Below are 20,479 nucleotides of genomic sequence, written 5' to 3'. Positions count from 1 at the left end.
CCGTGGCGAAGTTGAAGCAAAGCGGATCCATGAAACAACCCTCTTCACAACACATGACCTGAAGGCGCAATCCTAACTGGCCAGAGACCCAACTCGGAGCGTCTGCATCCCGACCGGTATGTGTACGTTGTTTTCATTGAGAGGCTACGTTTCTAAAACGAAGCTTATATTTCATGAATTGTAAATTAGGGTTGTTCTCTCCAATGAAACATCCCCTGTGTTTTCGCTCCGCTTAAAAAAAGGATTTTTTATTTTATTTTTTATATCCCATCAAATACTTAGTGGTTTTATATTCTCATGCATGGCCAGACACTGATTTCTCTCCTTAGCTTTGAGTATCATCTTTGTTTGAAAAGCTGAGCTTTTTTTTTTTTTTTTACTCCAGTGACGTTTTCTAATTTACTTGTGGTAGTTTCAAATGGTGTACACCAAGTGGTTTTTGCCATGCTATGTCACCATTACAATTTCTTTAGCTTCTAAACAAATCTGTGAGCGTTTTAATCAGAGATAAAGCTGCCCTATGTGTGTTGAACTGTGAGTAAAGTATATGCACTTGCCTAACCAAACTCTTCTGTCAGTACCCTTCGTTTTTAGGATAAAGAAGGAACAGTTATTGGAAATGTTACCAAGTTTTAAATGCCATTTGTTGTATTCTTCACTTTCAAAGTTGAACTCCACGCGGAAAATGCGCCCTTGTTTTCATGAACACATACTGTAGCGTACCTCACCTTTCACAACACACGCGTCTCCAACCCGGGTTGGGGAGCTTTAAGTAGGTTACTTTGGCCGGTTGCTTTCGCTTACGGCCATACCACGCTGAACACGCCCGATCTCGTCCGATCTCGGAAGCTAAGCAGCGTCGGGCCTGGTTAGTACTTGGATGGGAGACCGCCTGGGAATACCAGGTGCCGTAAGCTTTTCTCTCCATCAGCCAGTGCAACTTTTTTTTTTTCAGGCTGTCTGTCTGTGCGTGCCTGCTCCCTAGTACGTAGATGTTCCAACCCCTTTGAATATTTGCTTCCTCCGTTTGAAAGCTAAATAAATAAATAAATAAATAAATAACTAAATGCATAGGTAGGAAATATAGGCTAAGCCAGCAACAGGTCGAACAAAATTGCACGAGTTGACTGTCAACAGTTGGCGGATTGGGGGAGTTTTAGTGCTTGTTTTCATCTGGAATGTTTAGCTTATTTTTTGGGGGTGACAGCTTTGTTTTCTATGTCCCTTTAGTTTTCACCGTTTTGTACAATTCCCGGTCTCGCTGTGTTCATTCGCCCAAGAGCTGCAAAGTCATTTTTTCAACACTGCCTGAGTATGGATAATAGCCTACAGTCTGCATGGCTGTCGACATCCCAGATATTGTGGTGTTTTCCTGAACAACTGTAGGTTACTCGTTTCAGGATGTCCGAGTAGAGCGAGTGACCAAAGTTCCTGTTTTTATGCACAGCGAATTGATATTTGAAAAGCTAATATCAGCGTGCTTCATGAAGTTTTGCTTGACAGCAGTTGCTACTACATAGCCTATGTTGTCGTATTAGATGCAGCATTCGATTGACGTGTGTCTACTATTACGTATAAGGCCTATATAAACCGTGCGTTAAGGAGAAGCGCTCATTCACGTCTCCGTCGCCGGAGGGAGCGCCACGCTTTCCGTCGTTAGTGTACATTTGTGGACATGTATGGATCATTGGCTGCCAGTGACTCTAGCACACCAGTAGAGAACTGCAGTTGGAGCAGTTGTTTTTACTTTCTCCGTGGCGAAGTTGAAGCAAAGCGGATCCATGAAACAACCCTCTTCACAACACATGACCTGAAGGCGCAATCCTAACTGGCCAGAGACCCAACTCGGAGCGTCTGCATCCCGACCGGTATATGTACGTTGTTTTCATTGAGAGGCTACGTTTCTAAAACGAAGCTTATATTTCATGAATTGTAAATTAGGGCTGTTCTCTCCAATGAAACATCCCCTGTGTTTTCGCTCCGCTTAAAAAAAGGATTTTTTTTTTTTTTTTTATATCCCATCAAATACTTAGTGGTTTTATATTCTCATGCATGGCCAGACACTGATTTCTCTCCTTAGCTTTGAGTATCATCTTTGTTTGAAAAGCTGAGCTTTTTTTTTTTTTTTACTCCAGTGACGTTTTCTAATTTACTTGTGGTAGTTTCAAATGGTGTACACCAAGTGGTTTTTGCCATGCTATGTCACCATTACAATTTCTTTAGCTTCTAAACAAATCTGTGAGCGTTTTAATCAGAGATAAAGCTGCCCTATGTGTGTTGAACTGTGAGTAAAGTATATGCACTTGCCTAACCAAACTCTTCTGTCAGTACCCTTCGTTTTTAGGATAAAGAAGGAACAGTTATTGGAAATGTTACCAAGTTTTAAATGCCATTTGTTGTATTCTTCACTTTCAAAGTTGAACTCCACGCGGAAAATGCGCCCTTGTTTTCATGAACACATACTGTAGCGTACCTCACCTTTCACAACACACGCGTCTCCAACCCGGGTTGGGGAGCTTTAAGTAGGTTACTTTGGCCGGTTGCTTTCGCTTACGGCCATACCACGCTGAACACGCCCGATCTCGTCCGATCTCGGAAGCTAAGCAGCGTCGGGCCTGGTTAGTACTTGGATGGGAGACCGCCTGGGAATACCAGGTGCCGTAAGCTTTTCTCTCCATCAGCCAGTGCAACTTTTTTTTTTTCAGGCTGTCTGTCTGTGCGTGCCTGCTCCCTAGTACGTAGATGTTCCAACCCCTTTGAATATTTGCTTCCTCCGTTTGAAAGCTAAATAAATAAATAAATAAATAAATAAATAACTAAATGCATAGGTAGGAAATATAGGCTAAGCCAGCAACAGGTCGAACAAAATTGCACGAGTTGACTGTCAACAGTTGGCGGATTGGGGGAGTTTTAGTGCTTGTTTTCATCTGGAATGTTTAGCTTATTTTTTGGGGGTGACAGCTTTGTTTTCTATGTCCTTTTAGTTTTCACCGTTTTGTACAATTCCCGGTCTCGCTGTGTTCATTCGCCCAAGAGCTGCAAAGTCATTTTTTCAACACTGCCTGAGTATGGATAATAGCCTACAGTCTGCATGGCTGTCGACATCCCAGATATTGTGGTGTTTTCCTGAACAACTGTAGGTTACTCGTTTCAGGATGTCCGAGTAGAGCGAGTGACCAAAGTTCCTGTTTTTACGCACAGCGAATTGATATTTGAAAAGCTAATATCAGCGTGCTTCATGAAGTTTTGCTTGACAGCAGTTGCTACTACATAGCCTATGTTGTCGTATTAGATGCAGCATTCGATTGACGTGTGTCTACTATTACGTATAAGGCCTATATAAACCGTGCGCTAAGGAGAAGCGCTCATTCACGTCTCCGTCGCCGGAAGGAGCGCCACGCTTTCCGTCGTTAGTGTACATTTGTGGACATGTATGGATCATTGGCTGCCAGTGACTCTAGCACACCAGTAGAGAACTGCAGTTGGAGCAGTTGTTTTTACTTTCTCCGTGGCGAAGTTGAAGCAAAGCGGATCCATGAAACAACCCTCTTCACAACACATGACCTGAAGGCGCAATCCTAACTGGCCAGAGACCCAACTCGGAGCGTCTGCATCCCGACCGGTATGTGTACGTTGTTTTCATTGAGAGGCTACGTTTCTAAAACGAAGCTTATATTTCATGAATTGTATATTAGGGCTTTTCTCTCCAATGAAACATCCCCTGTGTTTTCGCTCCGCTTAAAAAAATGATTTTTTATTTTATTTTTTATATCCCATCAAATACTTAGTGGTTTTATATTCTCATGCATGGCCAGACACTGATTTCTCTCCTTAGCTTTGAGTATCATCTTTGTTTGAAAAGCTGAGCTTTTTTTTTTTTTTTTACTCCAGTGACGTTTTCTAATTTACTTGTGGTAGTTTCAAATGGTGTACACCAAGTGGTTTTTGCCATGCTATGTCACCATTACAATTTCTTTAGCTTCTAAACAAATCTGTGAGCGTTTTAATCAGAGATAAAGCTGCCCTATGTGTGTTGAACTGTGAGTAAAGTATATGCACTTGCCTAACCAAACTCTTCTGTCAGTACCCTTCGTTTTTAGGATAAAGAAGGAACAGTTATTGGAAATGTTACCAAGTTTTAAATGCCATTTGTTGTATTCTTCACTTTCAAAGTTGAACTCCACGCGGAAAATGCGCCCTTGTTTTCATGAACACATACTGTAGCGTACCTCACCTTTCACAACACACGCGTCTCCAACCCGGGTTGGGGAGCTTTAAGTAGGTTACTTTGGCCGGTTGCTTTCGCTTACGGCCATACCACGCTGAACACGCCCGATCTCGTCCGATCTCGGAAGCTAAGCAGCGTCGGGCCTGGTTAGTACTTGGATGGGAGACCGCCTGGGAATACCAGGTGCCGTAAGCTTTTCTCTCCATCAGCCAGTGCAACTTTTTTTTTTTCAGGCTGTCTGTCTGTGCGTGCCTGCTCCCTAGTACGTAGATGTTCCAACCCCTTTGAATATTTGCTTCCTCCGTTTGAAAGCAAAATAAATAAATAAATAAATAAATAAATAACTAAATGCATAGGTAGGAAATATAGGCTAAGCCAGCAACAGGTCGAACAAAATTGCACGAGTTGACTGTCAACAGTTGGCGGATTGGGGGAGTTTTAGTGCTTGTTTTCATCTGGAATGTTTAGCTTATTTTTTGGGGGTGACAGCTTTGTTTTCTATGTCCCTTTAGTTTTCACCGTTTTGTACAATTCCCGGTCTCGCTGTGTTCATTCGCCCAAGAGCTGCAAAGTCATTTTTTCAACACTGCCTGAGTATGGATAATAGCCTACAGTCTGCATGGCTGTCGACATCCCAGATATTGTGGTGTTTTCCTGAACAACTGTAGGTTACTCGTTTCAGGATGTCCGAGTAGAGCGAGTGACCAAAGTTCCTGTTTTTACGCACAGCGAATAGATATTTGAAAAGATAATATCAGCGTGCTTCATGAAGTTTTGCTTGACAGCAGTTGCTACTACATAGCCTATGTTGTCGTATTAGATGCAGCATTCGATTGACGTGTGTCTACTATTACGTATAAGGCCTATATAAACCGTGCGCTAAGGAGAAGCGCTCATTCACGTCTCCGTCGCCGGAGGGAGCGCCACGCTTTCCGTCGTTAGTGTACATTTGTGGACATGTATGGATCATTGGCTGCCAGTGACTCTAGCACACCAGTAGAGAACTGCAGTTGGAGCAGTTGTTTTTACTTTCTCCGTGGCGAAGTTGAAGCAAAGCGGATCCATGAAACAACCCTCTTCACAACACATGACCTGAAGGCGCAATCCTAACTGGCCAGAGACCCAACTCGGAGCGTCTGCATCCCGACCGGTATGTGTACGTTGTTTTCATTGAGAGGCTACGTTTCTAAAACGAAGCTTATATTTCATGAATTGTAAATTAGGGTTGTTCTCTCCAATGAAACATCCCCTGTGTTTTCGCTCCGCTTAAAAAAAGGATTTTTTTTTTATTTTTTATATCCCATCAAATACTTAGTGGTTTTATATTCTCATGCATGGCCAGACACTGATTTCTCTCCTTAGCTTTGAGTATCATCTTTGTTTGAAAAGCTGAGCTTTTTTTTTTTTTTTTTACTCCAGTGACGTTTTCTAATTTACTTGTGGTAGTTTCAAATGGTGTACACCAAGTGGTTTTTGCCATGCTATGTCACCATTACAATTTCTTTAGCTTCTAAACAAATCTGTGAGCGTTTTAATCAGAGATAAAGCTGCCCTATGTGTGTTGAACTGTGAGTAAAGTATATGCACTTGCCTAACCAAACTCTTCTGTCAGTACCCTTCGTTTTTAGGATAAAGAAGGAACAGTTATTGGAAATGTTACCAAGTTTTAAATGCCATTTGTTGTATTCTTCACTTTCAAAGTTGAACTCCACGCGGAAAATGCGCCCTTGTTTTCATGAACACATACTGTAGCGTACCTCACCTTTCACAACACACGCGTCTCCAACCCGGGTTGGGGAGCTTTAAGTAGGTTACTTTGGCCGGTTGCTTTCGCTTACGGCCATACCACGCTGAACACGCCCGATCTCGTCCGATCTCGGAAGCTAAGCAGCGTCGGGCCTGGTTAGTACTTGGATGGGAGACCGCCTGGGAATACCAGGTGCCGTAAGCTTTTCTCTCCATCAGCCAGTGCAACTTTTTTTTTTTCAGGCTGTCTGTCTGTGCGTGCCTGCTCCCTAGTACGTAGATGTTCCAACCCCTTTGAATATTTGCTTCCTCCGTTTGAAAGCTAAATAAATAAATAAATAAATAAATAAATAACTAAATGCATAGGTAGGAAATATAGGCTAAGCCAGCAACAGGTCGAACAAAATTGCACGAGTTGACTGTCAACAGTTGGCGGATTGGGGGAGTTTTAGTGCTTGTTTTCATCTGGAATGTTTAGCTTATTTTTTGGGGGTGACAGCTTTGTTTTCTATGTCCTTTTAGTTTTCACCGTTTTGTACAATTCCCGGTCTCGCTGTGTTCATTCGCCCAAGAGCTGCAAAGTCATTTTTTCAACACTGCCTGAGTATGGATAATAGCCTACAGTCTGCATGGCTGTCGACATCCCAGATATTGTGGTGTTTTCCTGAACAACTGTAGGTTACTCGTTTCAGGATGTCCGAGTAGAGCGAGTGACCAAAGTTCCTGTTTTTACGCACAGCGAATTGATATTTGAAAAGCTAATATCAGCGTGCTTCATGAAGTTTTGCTTGACAGCAGTTGCTACTACATAGCCTATGTTGTCGTATTAGATGCAGCATTCGATTGACGTGTGTCTACTATTACGTATAAGGCCTATATAAACCGTGCGCTAAGGAGAAGCGCTCATTCACGTCTCCGTCGCCGGAAGGAGCGCCACGCTTTCCGTCGTTAGTGTACATTTGTGGACATGTATGGATCATTGGCTGCCAGTGACTCTAGCACACCAGTAGAGAACTGCAGTTGGAGCAGTTGTTTTTACTTTCTCCGTGGCGAAGTTGAAGCAAAGCGGATCCATGAAACAACCCTCTTCACAACACATGACCTGAAGGCGCAATCCTAACTGGCCAGAGACCCAACTCGGAGCGTCTGCATCCCGACCGGTATGTGTACGTTGTTTTCATTGAGAGGCTACGTTTCTAAAACGAAGCTTATATTTCATGAATTGTAAATTAGGGCTTTTCTCTCCAATGAAACATCCCCTGTGTTTTCGCTCCGCTTAAAAAAAGGATTTTTTATTTTATTTTTTATATCCCATCAAATACTTAGTGGTTTTATATTCTCATGCATGGCCAGACACTGATTTCTCTCCTTAGCTTTGAGTATCATCTTTGTTTGAAAAGCTGAGCTTTTTTTTTTTTTTTTACTCCAGTGACGTTTTCTAATTTACTTGTGGTAGTTTCAAATGGTGTACACCAAGTGGTTTTTGCCATGCTATGTCACCATTACAATTTCTTTAGCTTCTAAACAAATCTGTGAGCGTTTTAATCAGAGATAAAGCTGCCCTATGTGTGTTGAACTGTGAGTAAAGTATATGCACTTGCCTAACCAAACTCTTCTGTCAGTACCCTTCGTTTTTAGGATAAAGAAGGAACAGTTATTGGAAATGTTACCAAGTTTTAAATGCCATTTGTTGTATTCTTCACTTTCAAAGTTGAACTCCACGCGGAAAATGCGCCCTTGTTTTCATGAACACATACTGTAGCGTACCTCACCTTTCACAACACACGCGTCTCCAACCCGGGTTGGGGAGCTTTAAGTAGGTTACTTTGGCCGGTTGCTTTCGCTTACGGCCATACCACGCTGAACACGCCCGATCTCGTCCGATCTCGGAAGCTAAGCAGCGTCGGGCCTGGTTAGTACTTGGATGGGAGACCGCCTGGGAATACCAGGTGCCGTAAGCTTTTCTCTCCATCAGCCAGTGCAACTTTTTTTTTTTCAGGCTGTCTGTCTGTGCGTGCCTGCTCCCTAGTACGTAGATGTTCCAACCCCTTTGAATATTTGCTTCCTCCGTTTGAAAGCAAAATAAATAAATAAATAAATAAATAAATAACTAAATGCATAGGTAGGAAATATAGGCTAAGCCAGCAACAGGTCGAACAAAATTGCACGAGTTGACTGTCAACAGTTGGCGGATTGGGGGAGTTTTAGTGCTTGTTTTCATCTGGAATGTTTAGCTTATTTTTTGGGGGTGACAGCTTTGTTTTCTATGTCCCTTTAGTTTTCACCGTTTTGTACAATTCCCGGTCTCGCTGTGTTCATTCGCCCAAGAGCTGCAAAGTCATTTTTTCAACACTGCCTGAGTATGGATAATAGCCTACAGTCTGCATGGCTGTCGACATCCCAGATATTGTGGTGTTTTCCTGAACAACTGTAGGTTACTCGTTTCAGGATGTCCGAGTAGAGCGAGTGACCAAAGTTCCTGTTTTTACGCACAGCGAATAGATATTTGAAAAGATAATATCAGCGTGCTTCATGAAGTTTTGCTTGACAGCAGTTGCTACTACATAGCCTATGTTGTCGTATTAGATGCAGCATTCGATTGACGTGTGTCTACTATTACGTATAAGGCCTATATAAACCGTGCGCTAAGGAGAAGCGCTCATTCACGTCTCCGTCGCCGGAGGGAGCGCCACGCTTTCCGTCGTTAGTGTACATTTGTGGACATGTATGGATCATTGGCTGCCAGTGACTCTAGCACACCAGTAGAGAACTGCAGTTGGAGCAGTTGTTTTTACTTTCTCCGTGGCGAAGTTGAAGCAAAGCGGATCCATGAAACAACCCTCTTCACAACACATGACCTGAAGGCGCAATCCTAACTGGCCAGAGACCCAACTCGGAGCGTCTGCATCCCGACCGGTATGTGTACGTTGTTTTCATTGAGAGGCTACGTTTCTAAAACGAAGCTTATATTTCATGAATTGTAAATTAGGGTTGTTCTCTCCAATGAAACATCCCCTGTGTTTTCGCTCCGCTTAAAAAAAGGATTTTTTTTTTATTTTTTATATCCCATCAAATACTTAGTGGTTTTATATTCTCATGCATGGCCAGACACTGATTTCTCTCCTTAGCTTTGAGTATCATCTTTGTTTGAAAAGCTGAGCTTTTTTTTTTTTTTTTTACTCCAGTGACGTTTTCTAATTTACTTGTGGTAGTTTCAAATGGTGTACACCAAGTGGTTTTTGCCATGCTATGTCACCATTACAATTTCTTTAGCTTCTAAACAAATCTGTGAGCGTTTTAATCAGAGATAAAGCTGCCCTATGTGTGTTGAACTGTGAGTAAAGTATATGCACTTGCCTAACCAAACTCTTCTGTCAGTACCCTTCGTTTTTAGGATAAAGAAGGAACAGTTATTGGAAATGTTACCAAGTTTTAAATGCCATTTGTTGTATTCTTCACTTTCAAAGTTGAACTCCACGCGGAAAATGCGCCCTTGTTTTCATGAACACATACTGTAGCGTACCTCACCTTTCACAACACACGCGTCTCCAACCCGGGTTGGGGAGCTTTAAGTAGGTTACTTTGGCCGGTTGCTTTCGCTTACGGCCATACCACGCTGAACACGCCCGATCTCGTCCGATCTCGGAAGCTAAGCAGCGTCGGGCCTGGTTAGTACTTGGATGGGAGACCGCCTGGGAATACCAGGTGCCGTAAGCTTTTCTCTCCATCAGCCAGTGCAACTTTTTTTTTTTCAGGCTGTCTGTCTGTGCGTGCCTGCTCCCTAGTACGTAGATGTTCCAACCCCTTTGAATATTTGCTTCCTCCGTTTGAAAGCAAAATAAATAAATAAATAAATAAATAAATAACTAAATGCATAGGTAGGAAATATAGGCTAAGCCAGCAACAGGTCGAACAAAATTGCACGAGTTGACTGTCAACAGTTGGCGGATTGGGGGAGTTTTAGTGCTTGTTTTCATCTGGAATGTTTAGCTTATTTTTTGGGGGTGACAGCTTTGTTTTCTATGTCCCTTTAGTTTTCACCGTTTTGTACAATTCCCGGTCTCGCTGTGTTCATTCGCCCAAGAGCTGCAAAGTCATTTTTTCAACACTGCCTGAGTATGGATAATAGCCTACAGTCTGCATGGCTGTCGACATCCCAGATATTGTGGTGTTTTCCTGAACAACTGTAGGTTACTCGTTTCAGGATGTCCGAGTAGAGCGAGTGACCAAAGTTCCTGTTTTTACGCACAGCGAATTGATATTTGAAAAGCTAATATCAGCGTGCTTCCTGAAGTTTTGCTTGACAGCAGTTGCTACTACATAGCCTATGTTGTCGTATTAGATGCAGCATTCGATTGACGTGTGTCTACTATTACGTATAAGGCCTATATAAACCGTGCGCTAAGGAGAAGCGCTCATTCACGTCTCCGTCGCCGGAGGGAGCGCCACGCTTTCCGTCGTTAGTGTACATTTGTGGACATGTATGGATCATTGGCTGCCAGTGACTCTAGCACACCAGTAGAGAACTGCAGTTGGAGCAGTTGTTTTTACTTTCTCCGTGGCGAAGTTGAAGCAAAGCGGATCCATGAAACAACCCTCTTCACAACACATGACCTGAAGGCGCAATCCTAACTGGCCAGAGACCCAACTCGGAGCGTCTGCATCCCGACCGGTATGTGTACGTTGTTTTCATTGAGAGGCTACGTTTCTAAAACGAAGCTTATATTTCATGAATTGTAAATTAGGGCTGTTCTCTCCAATGAAACATCCCCTGTGTTTTCGCTCCGCTTAAAAAAAGGATTTTTTTTTTATTTTTTATATCCCATCAAATACTTAGTGGTTTTATATTCTCATGCATGGCCAGACACTGATTTCTCTCCTTAGCTTTGAGTATCATCTTTGTTTGAAAAGCTGAGCTTTTTTTTTTTTTTTTTACTCCAGTGAGGTTTTCTAATTTACTTGTGGTAGTTTCAAATGGTGTACACCAAGTGGTTTTTGCCATGCTATGTCACCATTACAATTTCTTTAGCTTCTAAACAAATCTGTGAGCGTTTTAATCAGAGATAAAGCTGCCCTATGTGTGTTGAACTGTGAGTAAAGTATATGCACTTGCCTAACCAAACTCTTCTGTCAGTACCCTTCGTTTTTAGGATAAAGAAGGAACAGTTATTGGAAATGTTACCAAGTTTTAAATGCCATTTGTTGTATTCTTCACTTTCAAAGTTGAACTCCACGCGGAAAATGCGCCCTTGTTTTCATGAACACATACTGTAGCGTACCTCACCTTTCACAACACACGCGTCTCCAACCCGGGTTGGGGAGCTTTAAGTAGGTTACTTTGGCCGGTTGCTTTCGCTTACGGCCATACCACGCTGAACACGCCCGATCTCGTCCGATCTCGGAAGCTAAGCAGCGTCGGGCCTGGTTAGTACTTGGATGGGAGACCGCCTGGGAATACCAGGTGCCGTAAGCTTTTCTCTCCATCAGCCAGTGCAACTTTTTTTTTTTCAGGCTGTCTGTCTGTGCGTGCCTGCTCCCTAGTACGTAGATGTTCCAACCCCTTTGAATATTTGCTTCCTCCGTTTGAAAGCTAAATAAATAAATAAATAAATAAATAAATAAATAACTAAATGCATAGGTAGGAAATATAGGCTAAGCCAGCAACAGGTCGAACAAAATTGCACGAGTTGACTGTCAACAGTTGGCGGATTGGGGGAGTTTTAGTGCTTGTTTTCATCTGGAATGTTTAGCTTATTTTTTGGGGGTGACAGCTTTGTTTTCTATTTCCCTTTAGTTTTCACCGTTTTGTACAATTCCCGGTCTCGCTGTGTTCATTCGCCCAAGAGCTGCAAAGTCATTTTTTCAACACTGCCTGAGTATGGATAATAGCCTACAGTCTGCATGGCTGTCGACATCCCAGATATTGTGGTGTTTTCCTGAACAACTGTAGGTTACTCGTTTCAGGATGTCCGAGTAGAGCGAGTGACCAAAGTTCCTGTTTTTACGCACAGCGAATTGATATTTGAAAAGCTAATATCAGCGTGCTTCATGAAGTTTTGCTTGACAGCAGTTGCTACTACATAGCCTATGTTGTCGTATTAGATGCAGCATTCGATTGACGTGTGTCTACTATTACGTATAAGGCCTATATAAACCGTGCGCTAAGGAGAAGCGCTCATTCACGTCTCCGTCGCCGGAGGGAGCGCCACGCTTTCCGTCGTTAGTGTACATTTGTGGACATGTATGGATCATTGGCTGCCAGTGACTCTAGCACACCAGTAGAGAACTGCAGTTGGAGCAGTTGTTTTTACTTTCTCCGTGGCGAAGTTGAAGCAAAGCGGATCCATGAAACAACCCTCTTCACAACACATGACCTGAAGGCGCAATCCTAACTGGCCAGAGACCCAACTCGGAGCGTCTGCATCCCGACCGGTATGTGTACGTTGTTTTCATTGAGAGGCTACGTTTCTAAAACGAAGCTTATATTTCATGAATTGTAAATTAGGGTTGTTCTCTCCAATGAAACATCCCCTGTGTTTTCGCTCCGCTTAAAAAAAGGATTTTTTTTTTATTTTTTATATCCCATCAAATACTTAGTGGTTTTATATTCTCATGCATGGCCAGACACTGATTTCTCTCCTTAGCTTTGAGTATCATCTTTGTTTGAAAAGCTGAGCTTTTTTTTTTTTTTTTTACTCCAGTGACGTTTTCTAATTTACTTGTGGTAGTTTCAAATGGTGTACACCAAGTGGTTTTTGCCATGCTATGTCACCATTACAATTTCTTTAGCTTCTAAACAAATCTGTGAGCGTTTTAATCAGAGATAAAGCTGCCCTATGTGTGTTGAACTGTGAGTAAAGTATATGCACTTGCCTAACCAAACTCTTCTGTCAGTACCCTTCGTTTTTAGGATAAAGAAGGAACAGTTATTGGAAATGTTACCAAGTTTTAAATGCCATTTGTTGTATTCTTCACTTTCAAAGTTGAACTCCACGCGGAAAATGCGCCCTTGTTTTCATGAACACATACTGTAGCGTACCTCACCTTTCACAACACACGCGTCTCCAACCCGGGTTGGGGAGCTTTAAGTAGGTTACTTTGGCCGGTTGCTTTCGCTTACGGCCATACCACGCTGAACACGCCCGATCTCGTCCGATCTCGGAAGCTAAGCAGCGTCGGGCCTGGTTAGTACTTGGATGGGAGACCGCCTGGGAATACCAGGTGCCGTAAGCTTTTCTCTCCATCAGCCAGTGCAACTTTTTTTTTTTCAGGCTGTCTGTCTGTGCGTGCCTGCTCCCTAGTACGTAGATGTTCCAACCCCTTTGAATATTTGCTTCCTCCGTTTGAAAGCTAAATAAATAAATAAATAAATAAATAAATAAATAACTAAATGCATAGGTAGGAAATATAGGCTAAGCCAGCAACAGGTCGAACAAAATTGCACGAGTTGACTGTCAACAGTTGGCGGATTGGGGGAGTTTTAGTGCTTGTTTTCATCTGGAATGTTTAGCTTATTTTTTGGGGGTGACAGCTTTGTTTTCTATGTCCCTTTAGTTTTCACCGTTTTGTACAATTCCCGGTCTCGCTGTGTTCATTCGCCCAAGAGCTGCAAAGTCATTTTTTCAACACTGCCTGAGTATGGATAATAGCCTACAGTCTGCATGGCTGTCGACATCCCAGATATTGTGGTGTTTTCCTGAACAACTGTAGGTTACTCGTTTCAGGATGTCCGAGTAGAGCGAGTGACCAAAGTTCCTGTTTTTACGCACAGCGAATTGATATTTGAAAAGCTAATATCAGCGTGCTTCATGAAGTTTTGCTTGACAGCAGTTGCTACTACATAGCCTATGTTGTCGTATTAGATGCAGCATTCGATTGACGTGTGTCTACTATTACGTATAAGGCCTATATAAACCGTGCGCTAAGGAGAAGCGCTCATTCACGTCTCCGTCGCCGGAGGGAGCGCCACGCTTTCCGTCGTTAGTGTACATTTGTGGACATGTATGGATCATTGGCTGCCAGTGACTCTAGCACACCAGTAGAGAACTGCAGTTGGAGCAGTTGTTTTTACTTTCTCCGTGGCGAAGTTGAAGCAAAGCGGATCCATGAAACAACCCTCTTCACAACACATGACCTGAAGGCGCAATCCTAACTGGCCAGAGACCCAACTCGGAGCGTCTGCATCCCGACCGGTATGTGTACGTTGTTTTCATTGAGAGGCTACGTTTCTAAAACGAAGCTTATATTTCATGAATTGTAAATTAGGGTTGTTCTCTCCAATGAAACATCCCCTGTGTTTTCGCTCCGCTTAAAAAAAGGTTTTTTTTTTTATTTTTTATATCCCATCAAATACTTAGTGGTTTTATATTCTCATGCATGGCCAGACACTGATTTCTCTCCTTAGCTTTGAGTATCATCTTTGTTTGAAAAGCTGAGCTTTTTTTTTTTTTTTTACTCCAGTGACGTTTTCTAATTTACTTGTGGTAGTTTCAAATGGTGTACACCAAGTGGTTTTTGCCATGCTATGTCACCATTACAATTTCTTTAGCTTCTAAACAAATCTGTGAGCATTTTATTCAGAGATAAAGCTGCCCTATGTGTGTTGAACTGTGAGTAAAGTATATGCACTTGCCTAACCAAACTCTTCTGTCAGTACCCTTCGTTTTTAGGATAAAGAAGGAACAGTTATTGGAAATGTTACCAAGTTTTAAATGCCATTTGTTGTATTCTTCACTTTCAAAGTTGAACTCCACGCGGAAAATGCGCCCTTGTTTTCATGAACACATACTGTAGCGTACCTCACCTTTCACAACACACGCGTCTCCAACCCGGGTTGGGGAGCTTTAAGTAGGTTACTTTGGCCGGTTGCTTTCGCTTACGGCCATACCACGCTGAACACGCCCGATCTCGTCCGATCTCGGAAGCTAAGCAGCGTCGGGCCTGGTTAGTACTTGGATGGGAGACCGCCTGGGAATACCAGGTGCCGTAAGCTTTTCTCTCCATCAGCCAGTGCAACTTTTTTTTTTTCAGGCTGTCTGTCTGTGCGTGCCTGCTCCCTAGTACGTAGATGTTCCAACCCCTTTGAATATTTGCTTCCTCCGTTTGAAAGCTAAATAAATAAATAAATAAATAAATAAATAAATAACTAAATGCATAGGTAGGAAATATAGGCTAAGCCAGCAACAGGTCGAACAAAATTGCACGAGTTGACTGTCAACAGTTGGCGGATTGGGGGAGTTTTAGTGCTTGTTTTCATCTGGAATGTTTAGCTTATTTTTTGGGGGTGACAGCTTTGTTTTCTATGTCCCTTTAGTTTTCACCGTTTTGTACAATTCCCGGTCTCGCTGTGTTCATTCGCCCAAGAGCTGCAAAGTCATTTTTTCAACACTGCCTGAGTATGGATAATAGCCTACAGTCTGCATGGCTGTCGACATCCCAGATATTGTGGTGTTTTCCTGAACAACTGTAGGTTACTCGTTTCAGGATGTCCGAGTAGAGCGAGTGACCAAAGTTCCTGTTTTTACGCACAGCGAATTGATATTTGAAAAGCTAATATCAGCGTGCTTCATGAAGTTTTGCTTGACAGCAGTTGCTACTACATAGCCTATGTTGTCGTATTAGATGCAGCATTCGATTGACGTGTGTCTACTATTACGTATAAGGCCTATATAAACCGTGCGCTAAGGAGAAGCGCTCATTCACGTCTCCGTCGCCGGAGGGAGCGCCACGCTTTCCGTCGTTAGTGTACATTTGTGGACATGTATGGATCATTGGCTGCCAGTGACTCTAGCACACCAGTAGAGAACTGCAGTTGGAGCAGTTGTTTTTACTTTCTCCGTGGCGAAGTTGAAGCAAAGCGGATCCATGAAACAACCCTCTTCACAACACATGACCTGAAGGCGCAATCCTAACTGGCCAGAGACCCAACTCGGAGCGTCTGCATCCCGACCGGTATGTGTACGTTGTTTTCATTGAGAGGCTACGTTTCTAAAACGAAGCTTATATTTCATGAATTGTAAATTAGGGTTGTTCTCTCCAATGAAACATCCCCTGTGTTTTCGCTCCGCTTAAAAAAAGGATTTTTTTTTTATTTTTTATATCCCATCAAATACTTAGTGGTTTTATATTCTCATGCATGGCCAGACACTGATTTCTCTCCTTAGCTTTGAGTATCATCTTTGTTTGAAAAGCTGAGCTTTTTTTTTTTTTTTTTACTCCAGTGACGTTTTCTAATTTACTTGTGGTAGTTTCAAATGGTGTACACCAAGTGGTTTTTGCCATGCTATGTCACCATTACAATTTCTTTAGCTTCTAAACAAATCTGTGAGCGTTTTAATCAGAGATAAAGCTGCCCTATGTGTGTTGAACTGTGAGTAAAGTATATGCACTTGCCTAACCAAACTCTTCTGTCAGTACCCTTCGTTTTTAGGATAAAGAAGGAACAGTTATTGGAAATGTTACCAAGTTTTAAATGCCATTTGTTGTATTCTTCACTTTCAAAGTTGAACTCCACGCGGAAAATGCGCCCTTGTTTTCATGAACACATACTGTAGCGTACCTCACCTTTCACAACACACGCGTCTCCAACCCGGGTTGGGGAGCTTTAAGTAGGTTACTTTGGCCGGTTGCTTTCGCTTACGGCCATACCACGCTGAACACGCCCGATCTCGTCCGATCTCGGAAGCTAAGCAGCGTCGGGCCTGGTTAGTACTTGGATGGGAGACCGCCTGGGAATACCAGGTGCCGTAAGCTTTTCTCTCCATCAGCCAGTGCAACTTTTTTTTTTTCAGGCTGTCTGTCTGTGCGTGCCTGCTCCCTAGTACGTAGATGTTCCAACCCCTTTGAATATTTGCTTCCTCCGTTTGAAAGCTAAATAAATAAATAAATAAATAAATAAATAAATAACTAAATGCATAGGTAGGAAATATAGGCTAAGCCAGCAACAGGTCGAACAAAATTGCACGAGTTGACTGTCAACAGTTGGCGGATTGGGGGAGTTTTAGTGCTTGTTTTCATCTGGAATGTTTAGCTTATTTTTTGGGGGTGACAGCTTTGTTTTCTATGTCCCTTTAGTTTTCACCGTTTTGTACAATTCCCGGTCTCGCTGTGTTCATTCGCCCAAGAGCTGCAAAGTCATTTTTTCAACACTGCCTGAGTATGGATAATAGCCTACAGTCTGCATGGCTGTCGACATCCCAGATATTGTGGTGTTTTCCTGAACAACTGTAGGTTACTCGTTTCAGGATGTCCGAGTAGAGCGAGTGACCAAAGTTCCTGTTTTTACGCACAGCGAATTGATATTTGAAAAGCTAATATCAGCGTGCTTCATGAAGTTTTGCTTGACAGCAGTTGCTACTACATAGCCTATGTTGTCGTATTAGATGCAGCATTCGATTGACGTGTGTCTACTATTACGTATAAGGCCTATATAAACCGTGCGCTAAGGAGAAGCGCTCATTCACGTCTCCGTCGCCGGAGGGAGCGCCACGCTTTCCGTCGTTAGTGTACATTTGTGGACATGTATGGATCATTGGCTGCCAGTGACTCTAGCACACCAGTAGAGAACTGCAGTTGGAGCAGTTGTTTTTACTTTCTCCGTGGCGAAGTTGAAGCAAAGCGGATCCATGAAACAACCCTCTTCACAACACATGACCTGAAGGCGCAATCCTAACTGGCCAGAGACCCAACTCGGAGCGTCTGCATCCCGACCGGTATGTGTACGTTGTTTTCATTGAGAGGCTACGTTTCTAAAACGAAGCTTATATTTCATGAATTGTAAATTAGGGTTGTTCTCTCCAATGAAACATCCCCTGTGTTTTCGCTCCGCTTAAAAAAAGGTTTTTTTTTTTATTTTTTATATCCCATCAAATACTTAGTGGTTTTATATTCTCATGCATGGCCAGACACTGATTTCTCTCCTTAGCTTTGAGTATCATCTTTGTTTGAAAAGCTGAGCTTTTTTTTTTTTTTTTACTCCAGTGACGTTTTCTAATTTACTTGTGGTAGTTTCAAATGGTGTACACCAAGTGGTTTTTGCCATGCTATGTCACCATTACAATTTCTTTAGCTTCTAAACAAATCTGTGAGCATTTTATTCAGAGATAAAGCTGCCCTATGTGTGTTGAACTGTGAGTAAAGTATATGCACTTGCCTAACCAAACTCTTCTGTCAGTACCCTTCGTTTTTAGGATAAAGAAGGAACAGTTATTGGAAATGTTACCAAGTTTTAAATGCCATTTGTTGTATTCTTCACTTTCAAAGTTGAACTCCACGCGGAAAATGCGCCCTTGTTTTCATGAACACATACTGTAGCGTACCTCACCTTTCACAACACACGCGTCTCCAACCCGGGTTGGGGAGCTTTAAGTAGGTTACTTTGGCCGGTTGCTTTCGCTTACGGCCATACCACGCTGAACACGCCCGATCTCGTCCGATCTCGGAAGCTAAGCAGCGTCGGGCCTGGTTAGTACTTGGATGGGAGACCGCCTGGGAATACCAGGTGCCGTAAGCTTTTCTCTCCATCAGCCAGTGCAACTTTTTTTTTTCAGGCTGTCTGTCTGTGCGTGCCTGCTCCCTAGTACGTAGATGTTCCAACCCCTTTGAATATTTGCTTCCTCCGTTTGAAAGCTAAATAAATAAATAAATAAATAAATAAATAAATAAATAACTAAATGCATAGGTAGGAAATATAGGCTAAGCCAGCAACAGGTCGAACAAAATTGCACGAGTTGACTGTCAACAGTTGGCGGATTGGGGGAGTTTTAGTGCTTGTTTTCATCTGGAATGTTTAGCTTATTTTTTGGGGGTGACAGCTTTGTTTTCTATGTCCCTTTAGTTTTCACCGTTTTGTACAATTCCCGGTCTCGCTGTGTTCATTCGCCCAAGAGCTGCAAAGTCATTTTTCAACACTGCCTGAGTATGGATAATAGCCTACAGTCTGCATGGCTGTCGACATCCCAGATATTGTGGTGTTTTCCTGAACAACTGTAGGTTACTCGTTTCAGGATGTCCGAGTAGAGCGAGTGACCAAAGTTCCTGTTTTTACGCACAGCGAATTGATATTTGAAAAGCTAATATCAGCGTGCTTCATGAAGTTTTGCTTGACAGCAGTTGCTACTACATAGCCTATGTTGTCGTATTAGATGCAGCATTCGATTGACGTGTGTCTACTATTACGTATAAGGCCTATATAAACCGTGCGCTAAGGAGAAGCGCTCATTCACGTCTCCGTCGCCGGAGGGAGCGCCACGCTTTCCGTCGTTAGTGTACATTTGTGGACATGTATGGATCATTGGCTGCCAGTGACTCTAGCACACCAGTAGAGAACTGCAGTTGGAGCAGTTGTTTTTACTTTCTCCGTGGCGAAGTTGAAGCAAAGCGGATCCATGAAACAACCCTCTTCACAACACATGACCTGAAGGCGCAATCCTAACTGGCCAGAGACCCAACTCGGAGCGTCTGCATCCCGACCGGTATGTGTACGTTGTTTTCATTGAGAGGCTACGTTTCTAAAACGAAGCTTATATTTCATGAATTGTAAATTAGGGCTGTTCTCTCCAATGAAACATCCCCTGTGTTTTCGCTCCGCTTAAAAAAAGGATTTTTTTTTTTATTTTTTATATCCCATCAAATACTTAGTGGTTTTATATTCTCATGCATGGCCAGACACTGATTTCTCTCCTTAGCTTTGAGTATCATCTTTGTTTGAAAAGCTGAGCTTTTTTTTTTTTTTTTACTCCAGTGACGTTTTCTAATTTACTTGTGGTAGTTTCAAATGGTGTACACCAAGTGGTTTTTGCCATGCTATGTCACCATTACAATTTCTTTAGCTTCTAAACAAATCTGTGAGCGTTTTAATCAGAGATAAAGCTGCCCTATGTGTGTTGAACTGTGAGTAAAGTATATGCACTTGCCTAACCAAACTCTTCTGTCAGTACCCTTCGTTTTTAGGATAAAGAAGGAACAGTTATTGGAAATGTTACCAAGTTTTAAATGCCATTTGTTGTATTCTTCACTTTCAAAGTTGAACTCCACGCGGAAAATGCGCCCTTGTTTTCATGAACACATACTGTAGCGTACCTCACCTTTCACAACACACGCGTCTCCAACCCGGGTTGGGGAGCTTTAAGTAGGTTACTTTGGCCGGTTGCTTTCGCTTACGGCCATACCACGCTGAACACGCCCGATCTCGTCCGATCTCGGAAGCTAAGCAGCGTCGGGCCTGGTTAGTACTTGGATGGGAGACCGCCTGGGAATACCAGGTGCCGTAAGCTTTTCTCTCCATCAGCCAGTGCAACTTTTTTTTTTTCAGGCTGTCTGTCTGTGCGTGCCTGCTCCCTAGTACGTAGATGTTCCAACCCCTTTGAATATTTGCTTCCTCCGTTTGAAAGCAAAATAAATAAATAAATAAATAAATAAATAACTAAATGCATAGGTAGGAAATATAGGCTAAGCCAGCAACAGGTCGAACAAAATTGCACGAGTTGACTGTCAACAGTTGGCGGA

The 20,479-nt window shown here is 42.6% G+C and overlaps 12 non-coding genes across 12 annotated transcripts; all 12 read left to right on the top strand.

Annotated features, from left to right (window-relative positions):
• The first annotated feature begins 798 nt into the window (after nt 1-798).
• On the top strand, nt 799-917 carry LOC134063080 (5S ribosomal RNA). Its single transcript, XR_009935853.1, has one exon. It is a non-coding gene; the product is annotated as a 5S ribosomal RNA (ribosomal RNA).
• Nucleotides 918-2,548: 1,631 nt separating this feature from the next.
• Nucleotides 2,549-2,667, top strand: LOC134063079 (5S ribosomal RNA). The gene has a single exon (XR_009935852.1). It is a non-coding gene; the product is annotated as a 5S ribosomal RNA (ribosomal RNA).
• Nucleotides 2,668-4,304: 1,637 nt separating this feature from the next.
• LOC134063078 (5S ribosomal RNA) lies at nt 4,305-4,423 on the top strand. Its single transcript, XR_009935851.1, has one exon. It is a non-coding gene; the product is annotated as a 5S ribosomal RNA (ribosomal RNA).
• Nucleotides 4,424-6,060: 1,637 nt separating this feature from the next.
• On the top strand, nt 6,061-6,179 carry LOC134063077 (5S ribosomal RNA). Its single transcript, XR_009935850.1, has one exon. It is a non-coding gene; the product is annotated as a 5S ribosomal RNA (ribosomal RNA).
• Nucleotides 6,180-7,816: 1,637 nt separating this feature from the next.
• On the top strand, nt 7,817-7,935 carry LOC134063076 (5S ribosomal RNA). The gene has a single exon (XR_009935849.1). It is a non-coding gene; the product is annotated as a 5S ribosomal RNA (ribosomal RNA).
• A 1,637-nt stretch (nt 7,936-9,572) lies between these two features.
• On the top strand, nt 9,573-9,691 carry LOC134063075 (5S ribosomal RNA). The gene has a single exon (XR_009935848.1). It is a non-coding gene; the product is annotated as a 5S ribosomal RNA (ribosomal RNA).
• Nucleotides 9,692-11,328: 1,637 nt separating this feature from the next.
• Nucleotides 11,329-11,447, top strand: LOC134063074 (5S ribosomal RNA). The gene has a single exon (XR_009935847.1). It is a non-coding gene; the product is annotated as a 5S ribosomal RNA (ribosomal RNA).
• Nucleotides 11,448-13,088: 1,641 nt separating this feature from the next.
• On the top strand, nt 13,089-13,207 carry LOC134063072 (5S ribosomal RNA). Its single transcript, XR_009935845.1, has one exon. It is a non-coding gene; the product is annotated as a 5S ribosomal RNA (ribosomal RNA).
• Nucleotides 13,208-14,847: 1,640 nt separating this feature from the next.
• LOC134063071 (5S ribosomal RNA) lies at nt 14,848-14,966 on the top strand. The gene has a single exon (XR_009935844.1). It is a non-coding gene; the product is annotated as a 5S ribosomal RNA (ribosomal RNA).
• Nucleotides 14,967-16,607: 1,641 nt separating this feature from the next.
• On the top strand, nt 16,608-16,726 carry LOC134063070 (5S ribosomal RNA). The gene has a single exon (XR_009935843.1). It is a non-coding gene; the product is annotated as a 5S ribosomal RNA (ribosomal RNA).
• A 1,640-nt stretch (nt 16,727-18,366) lies between these two features.
• On the top strand, nt 18,367-18,485 carry LOC134063069 (5S ribosomal RNA). Its single transcript, XR_009935842.1, has one exon. It is a non-coding gene; the product is annotated as a 5S ribosomal RNA (ribosomal RNA).
• Nucleotides 18,486-20,128: 1,643 nt separating this feature from the next.
• LOC134063068 (5S ribosomal RNA) lies at nt 20,129-20,247 on the top strand. The gene has a single exon (XR_009935841.1). It is a non-coding gene; the product is annotated as a 5S ribosomal RNA (ribosomal RNA).
• Nucleotides 20,248-20,479: the final 232 nt, after the last annotated feature.

This window comes from Sardina pilchardus, chromosome 17 (genome assembly GCF_963854185.1).
Source record: "Sardina pilchardus chromosome 17, fSarPil1.1, whole genome shotgun sequence".
Lineage (NCBI taxonomy): Eukaryota > Metazoa > Chordata > Actinopteri > Clupeiformes > Clupeidae > Sardina > Sardina pilchardus.
The sequence above is the reverse complement of the archived record's forward strand: the minus strand, read 5'-3'. Positions and strand labels throughout refer to the sequence as shown.